We start from the raw sequence: 8,486 nt of genomic DNA, 5'->3' as shown, positions 1-8,486 counted from the left end.
TTCCCAATCCGCACTGGGCCCGCGTGGGAACTATGGCCCAAGCCCTCTTGTTCTGAGAGGAGGCCTGTGCCCAACAGTGGGACGTATATAGGCTGGGATAATGATGATGATGATGATGATTTAAGTAAGTATTTACCTTCCCTAAAATTCCATAAAAATCTAAAATAAATCGAACCCATACTTATACTTAATATTATAAATGCGAAAGTGTGTGTGTATGTCTGTCCGTTTTTCACGTCGAAACGGAACGACGGATCGACGTGATTATTGGCATAGAGATAGTTTATGGGCCAGAGAGTGACATAGGTTACTTTTTATCCCGGAAAAATGCACACGAAAACTGAATCCCACGCGGGCGAAGCCGCGGGCAAAAGCTAGTAACAAATAAATAAATTGCGTCTGGGGCTAAAAATAAACATTATCTCGCAATAAAACCCAGTTTCGCCACCGATATAAAGCTAAACTTGTAGTTTGGCGACGCATTAGCGTCCGTTATTTATCGTCGGTATCAGACGTCACTCAACTTTGCCCATCGCGATGAAATATGACCCGGCATTAGTCTGCTCCACTGCCCTGGACTTGTTTAGGGGGTTATAAGTTGTCCCAGTTTTCGTATAAACATAGATTTAGTATTAGTGAGAGAGGAGGAAGGGAAAGTTCTAATCAAACGACATTTTTAAGTAGTTACACATTGTTTCTTCTCTTCTAAGTCGCTAACGCTAAACTCTTGACTCTGTTTGAAATCCGTTTAAAATTACTGTGTTCGTAATCCTTACCATAGTTAAAATCATTTTAGATTGGCCATCATGCCAACACGTAACAAATAAATGTAATACCTGGGCGACCGAGCTTTGATCGGGCTAAAACTCGACAATAAGCGTTTTTCCTGAGATAAGACCAAGCTAGATCAATTTGTCATCCCAGAAAACCCCCACATACCAAATTTTATCGAAAGTACAAGAATGGCTCGTTTAAAGGTAGGTAGGTATTAGATAGATAGATAGCTAAGTAGCTAATGGGAATAGAAAGAATCATAAAATAGGAAAAGCTGCTTTCTGAATTAGAAACACCTCATTTAATGCCTCATGCAGCATTGCCCCTGCTCACGCTCAGGGTAAAAAAAGTCTCGTCAGATGGCGTTAAAAATCAGACTGTCGAATTTTCGTGATGTTTTTTTGTAATTTTTAGAATATCCGTAGAATACTAATAGTTGAGTTTATTATTTGCGAAAACAATTTAGAATTGCCGATTTTTTGAGACTACAGTCGAACGGAAATAGTGTGCCAATTCTGAGATTTCAGGGCTCAAATTTAGGTGTCAGGTACAGCCTTATACGGACACTAGGAGCTCACGCACACATGCAAATAGACAGCGCCAACTAGTGAAAAATTATTGCATCACTTTTCTAGGCTTTCGGAAGGCTTTCGGCGTAAGCTACTACAAAATATTCATATATTTTTTTTCGGGTCACGAATATTTGTATCAACTGTACTTTTGCCCTTAAAATGTTCAAATATCTAGATAATATGAGTGTTTCATATGCGACGATATAGAATTAGATGAATCGTGTTAGAGTCCCAGGAATCTAATCTTATGTGATTTTTGGCTTTGGACTTGGAGATTGTCGAGTATGATATTGTGCTCAAGTTGGTAACCACATATGATGCTCTTGTGACATACATACTTTGATAATCATGCATTACATGCGAGTGTTACTCCTATTTCTTCGAATATTGGAGACGAAATCTTTCCGTGTTTTATTCTACCTACCAGTCTTGATTGCAGTTATCTTTTGAGTTGAAGGTTGCGATAATTCTTTGTATTGTATGTATACCGAGGTACAGAAATGGTCATTTTGGAAAGCTGAAGAACGGAAGGCCGTAATGCTGTATAAGTGTGTCAACTACCCTGATGCGTAAAACAGTTCATGTGTAGTGGTACATAGTAGGCTGGAAAGGAAACAGCCTCGTTGAAGCTATCGGTATGTAGAATCCTGCTGGAAACGACGTTTCATATTTTGAATCTTTATTTATACGTGGATAATACTATCATCATCATCACCATCATCATTATCGTGGTCTGGTTGTTTATATATATCTAGAGGGTCTTTTTCCTTATAAGCTTTAGAATTTCCGTGTAATTTTTCAAGACAGGTACTGCTGTGTCCTTAAAAGGGCAGACCTAACGCTTTACGACGGTGCTGGTGGGCATCGTACGGTAGTAAGCGAGGACCTCTGGGGAGCTAGTACAGTCTCCATGTTTTCAATTGTCGTTTTGTGTCGTGGGTGTGCCAGATAATAAAAATTCTTAGATATAGTTGTGAATTTCCAGGTGTAGAGCTTTATTGTGCTAGCTGCTCGAGGAAGACCTGAATGCGTTCAAGCGTGTTGCTGCTGGATGCAAGTTAATACTATAAAAATGTTGCAAGTATTACGCTTGCGTTATATTAGCGATTAGATTACGCTTGAATCATTCCAAGTACATTTTTTGTTAGATCCGAAGGAATTTGTTTTGGAGTTTTCGACGGTAAATTCAGAACTTTACTTCCTATATATTTATTTGTATTTAGTATGAATAATGAGAATACAGGCTACATGTAGGCATCTACATGTTTCTACGATAAATAAAGAACATTCTGACTCCAAAGCAAATCGGATCTCGTTTTGAACGGTATGCCCAGTATTTCAACCAAGTGGTAGAAATTCGTTCAAGAATTCCCACAAATTGCAAGAAATACCGAGATTACATCTGAATATATTTATACTTACAAGAGATACTTACCTATTTACTCAATTGATGATTAGCTGCTTGACGACGACCGGAGTCTTTCAGTGCTCACCCTACACGCGTATGAGCAAAATTCCTTCTTGATGCGAACCGATTGCGGTTTAGGAACTAATCTTATGAACTTTTTTTTCCTCCCGACCCGTGGTCCAACTACTATGTCCAACTGGTTGCACCACGGGGAAGCAAGTTTACTCATCGTCAACCGGTTGCACCACGGAGAAGCAAAATCAGTAGTCCAATTCTGGAAAGTATGTTTATCCATGGTCCTACTGGGTGGGTCCAATTAGTTTAACTAGTTGAACTACCACTTGAACTCTGTGGAATCGGGGTTCGGACTGTTGGTTTCACTGTATTCAGAATAAACTACATAGTTGTTGGGTTTCATGAGACTTTTAATTTTATAAAAATGCAGTAATGATAGTACCTATTCTGATACACATGACCCAAGGTAATTTTACATCCCCATGGTGCAAATGGTTCAACATAGCAATTGTTCATATGCCCGTTGGACAATAGCCCTTCAGTTGTACCACGGGTCGCAGCAATAAGTTGCAGAAAAAAAAGTAGTCTGAGAATTGAACCATCCTGGGTAAGTTTAGGTTCCCGTGGTGCAACCAGATAGCAGTTGGACCACGGGTCGGGAGGGATTTTTCCCTTTGTGCAGGACGGTAGCTATAGCCACGCAGCGATTTTCCCTCGCTCGTGCCTAAAATATCACATTTTTCAAAATACTACATTACTTATTCATTAAAATTCCCACTATACCAGATGCCCAAAATAAGACATTCCACAAAAAAAAACACTTTCTTGTGTAATCTTCGATTTTGTAATGTGGCGCATGGTATTTTAGGCACGAGCGCCCTCTATCTGGTATAGCTTGGATTGCTCGAAACAGATGCAAATTCGTGCTCCTACTACAGTCTCCTACTGGTAGGAGCACGAACACAATATTATACTAATTCTCCTACTAGTAGGAGCATGAATACCTATATGTACTGATTTTCCTACTGAAAACCAGATGTATGGAATAGTATCATTTAGTCTAAAAAAACTAAAACACAGGTGGTCTAAGAAGCAATAGGTCATGCAGCCTATCAGTATAACGCAAAAGTATTCTGAAATGTAAAATTTAGCAATATGCGGAATAAAATTATGAACAGATAGAGATGAACCTGAAATAGGATTTATATTCTCAGAGTATGTAACCAATGTGATCAATGACATGACATTGGTCTAAAGAAATTGTAAACTTAGTACACTGTCATTATAAGATATTGACAATTTAGAAAGTGGTTCATTGTTCGAATTGGTCTCTGGTCACAGTGAGAAGTGGTCAATTTAGTGAGAAGACGTTATGAAAATCATCATCATCATCATGATCATCTCAGCAGTAGGACGTTCACTGTTGGACAGAGGGCTCCAACCATAACCTCCAGTTGCTTCGGTTGGCAGCGGCCCCCACCGTGGACCCACGGCTTTAACCAAATCATCCGTCCATCTCGTTGGTGGACGTCCTACGCTGCGCTTGCCGATCCGCGGTCTCCACTCGAGTACAATACAATACAATACAATAACTCTTTATTGCACACCAAAAAACAGTAAACAGTACAGAGAACACAAGTATATACATAGAGATTTTCTAAGGTAAGCAATAGGCGGCCTTATCGCTTCAGAGCGATCTCTTCCAGGCAACCTTTACAAGGAACAGAAATAAGGAATACATTTTAGCAGTACGAGTACTTTTCGGCCCCAACGGCAATCCTATACTTTGCGGAGGTTCATAATATCAATGAACTGAATCAATTGCTTTGCTCACCCGTGACTTTATAATAGCTACGTTTATGCATGAAATGTGTGTTCATGCAGTTCCTCCACCTGCACACTGTCGGAATACGCACAAATCATCAAACACATCTATCACCACCACCACACTACACTGACGCGTTTCGAACTCGACCAGATCTCATCTTTAGAGCAACACAAACGTTCACCATACTACCAGATGTTAGAAATAGTAAAAGATATAAAGATATTATTATAAAGGTCGTGGGTGAGCAAAGTAAATATTTCAGTTCACCTATAGGTACAAAAATATATTATGTAGTACTTACTGTACAGTCACCACCATAAGCGTGGAAGCTGTCTAGGTGCTGAAGAATATCTGAACATGATTATATTTTTATTGTGCATTACGTAAATGCGTGTTCCGATAATTTTTAAATGTTTAGACAGCTCCGCTATGTGTTGTGGCGTCAGTACGAATATATCACGAAATAGAAGTATGCAAATCACGTAAACGATATCTTGAGCATGAAAGAATAAAACAAAGATAATTATAAAATTTTTAATAATAGGGAGACTATTTTACAAGGTCCTAAAATTACCCTTACCTACTCACCCATAAAGTAGAGGCAGCATCCAAAATAGATCTTGTATACTTAGCGTAGTTCTTAGCAGCAGTAAAAAAAAAAACAAAGTAGTTGAGATGGCTGTTCTACTTTTGTCATTGATAATTCCTATATCATATAACTTAGATTGAGAAGTGAGTGAGAAAAACTGCAATCCCCTAAAGAAATTAAGTCTTAGAAAAATAATGTCTATTGTCTGCTGCAGTGTGGATGTCGTCGCTCGATCGTGGGATTTACAGCTAATAATTAATTAACTTAATTTTTGACTATCTTTTACACAGTAAGAGTTAGGATTCTAGTGTCTTGGAGAAATTAACTTCGTTTGACTATAGTGCCCCCTCAAAGTTAACAATCAAAAATAACACGGTGTATAATATCTTTATAGTGCAGACATTTACAGCTTATAGTTTTACCAAGTGTCTAGGTATGCTTCATCGTAATCAGTCGTAAGTCTATTCATGGTAAAAGTTGTATCTTTATTTTATAACAATAGATTTCTTAAAAACAAAAAAATAATTATATTCACGATTCGATACTACATGTTGTCTTTAGTGGTTATACTTATATTTTTGTGACAACCTATATATTCCTCAATTTAATCCGCAAGATCTTGTAAAATCAAAAAATATTGAAAGTCATAAATAATCAAATCATATAGGTAACGAACAATTGACACCTCACTGACGTCACGCCCAAACTGAAAGAGACGTATATATTATTTGACAATATGGTACTGTTTTCGATGATTGTCATTTTTTGAAATAAGAACGGTGGTTTAATCAATCTGTAAAGGTATTTAGTACTTATGTAGCAAGAGCTGTAAGTAACTGTTGAATCTTCGGCTCCTATCCATGAGACTACCGGGCCCAATTGCATAATAGGTAAAGTACAAGCTAAGAGTATTGGTGAATTTTAATACAAAATCGCTAATACTATTTGCTTTGTACTTTGTTATGTATTACGTACTTGTCTCAGAAAATAATTTGAAGTCCATTATGAATCTGAAAAGTTAAATATATTTAGTGAGCAAAAACAGTAAAAGGAAAGACAAACGAAGGAACAAAATAAAACTCATTTATAATTTTAAGTTTATCTTTTTTTCCATACATTTAGGAGATAATTCTTAATAAACCGGCCAAGAAAAAAAGTCATTTGATCAAAAACCTAAACCTGCTCCGCCAAAATAATATCTTCACTGCTGCGGATCGAGCGAGTGAAGCGAGCGAGATCGATGTAGGTGGAGCGGATGCGACTCTGTTGGGTCAGGTTGAAGGGCAAGGGCGGCGAGTGAGGCGGCAGCCCGGCCTCGACCTTCGTTTGGAGTTTTTTTTTATTCAGACTTTTATCATAGAGAGAGAGAGAGAGAGAGAGAGAGAGAGAGAGAGAGAGAGATCATAGAGTTGACTTTGCGAGTTCGTTTCGTCACTGACGCGTAACAGAGGGATTTTATCAAATTGCTAAACAAGTGTAGTGAAATGAAACCGACCGACTGCGAGTTTGATTCGCGCACAAAGGGTTGCGCACCATCTATACAATATTCATTGGACATTAGCAAAAAAAAGGCAAAAAAAAACACGTTTGTTTTATGGGAGCCCTCTTTAAATATTTATTTTATTCTGTTTTTAGTATTTGTTGTTATAGAGGCCGCATAATCTGTGAATATTTCAACTGTCTAACTCTCACGGTTCTTGAGATACAGCCTGGTGACAGCCGGACGGACAAACGACCAACGAAGTCTTAGTAATAGGGTTTTGGGTACCGAACCATAAAATCGAGTTGACCTTTTATCTTATTTTGTAATTTCACTAAACTGGTTGAGGTTTATAACTTATTAATAAGAGTAACGTTACCTACTGTATGACTGACTGACGGATAATGCACAGCTTACTCGACTGGAGATATAATTGACGGGTCCCCTTCGTAATCCATAATATCGTTTGTCCTAAACTCAAATGCCATAACACTTTTGCCATAAACACTTTTGACATATCCTATTTTTGCCTTAATGATTTTTTGTCCTAATAATCATAAGCCATAATATTACATGTCCTAATACTCTACATCCCTAATATGTTTTGTACTAATATAGTAAGACATAAAACTTACGAGTAATAATATTAAAATCCATAATATTAATTGTCATAACAGAGCACTTGTAGGTAAACAGCGACTTGCGAGCCAGAAAAGTATATTACGTTACAACTGAGTTCCCAACAGTGACGAACCGGTACCAGAAAAGTAAGTTAGGTTAGGTTAGAACTGCGACTCCTACAGAAACGAACCGCAGCCAGAAAAATAGGTTAGGTTAGAACTGCGACCCCTACAAAAAAGAACAGCAGTCAGAAAAGTATTTTATTTAAAATTATTTATAAAGTGGCATTTTTTTTAGTGTATTATTATTTACTACTATTATATGCAATTTCCCGGGATAAAAACTGTCCTATGGCCTTTTCTGGGACTCAAACTATCTATGTAGGTACCGAATTTTATCTAAATTGGTTCAGCGGTTTTGAAGTGATGGGGTAACAAACAAACAAACAGACTTACAAACTTTCGCATTTATTATATTAGTGGTAAGGGGGATGATTCAACGGTGTGTGAAGTTTCCAAACCAGTTTAGTACAAAAGTGATTATGTCAACCAATATTTGGACATGTGAGTATAAGGACATAATATGTTAATTAGTACTTACGAAATTAGTGCAAATAAGCATTAGGATATTCAATATTAGGAAAAAAATTATGGAATGACATTATGGCAAAATATCATTATGACATAAGTTGTTATGGATTCCAATATAGATCCAAAATTGACATTCCACACCGCAGTGCTGGAGCCTGGAGTTTATATTTGGCAACAGAGAGCCAAATATAATAATATTAGGACTACGTAGTTTACAGCAGGTGGTGCATCAACAGTAGTTCAGATTATTTAAGCTCAACAAAATTATATCTACACACACACACACACACCTTAAACTTTGACTTCATAAGAATTTTATTTACCCAATAAGTGACCCTCACGCTAATAAGACAAATGTAATGACGTCACTTGTCACAATTGGTTAAACCGTTGAGTAGTTACGAGCGAACATAGGAACATACGTACATACTTAAATATATACACACAGGTCCAAAACATAACCTTCGCTTCAGTTAGGGTAAAAAGGTACGTGGTAACAGAGTAGTTCGACCTACTAATATGGCCATTCAAGAAGGATCATGGTTTCGAATCCAGTCTCGCATCTCTAATTTTTTTTTTAATATTCAATTGCTGTTCCCAATCTTCACT

General features: G+C 37.4%; 1 long non-coding RNA gene across 1 annotated transcript; it reads right to left on the bottom strand.

Annotated features, from left to right (window-relative positions):
• Positions 1-5,117: 5,117 nt before the first annotated feature.
• LOC141426902 (uncharacterized) lies at positions 5,118-8,450 on the bottom strand. Its single transcript, XR_012451268.1, has 2 exons — positions 6,162-8,450; positions 5,118-5,892 (listed from the first exon to the last, which is right to left on the bottom strand). It is a non-coding gene; the product is annotated as an uncharacterized lncRNA (long non-coding RNA).
• Positions 8,451-8,486: the final 36 nt, after the last annotated feature.

Source organism: Choristoneura fumiferana, chromosome 3 (genome assembly GCF_025370935.1).
Source record: "Choristoneura fumiferana chromosome 3, NRCan_CFum_1, whole genome shotgun sequence".
NCBI classification, from domain to species: domain Eukaryota; kingdom Metazoa; phylum Arthropoda; class Insecta; order Lepidoptera; family Tortricidae; genus Choristoneura; species Choristoneura fumiferana.
This window is presented reverse-complemented; position numbering and strand designations above follow the sequence as displayed.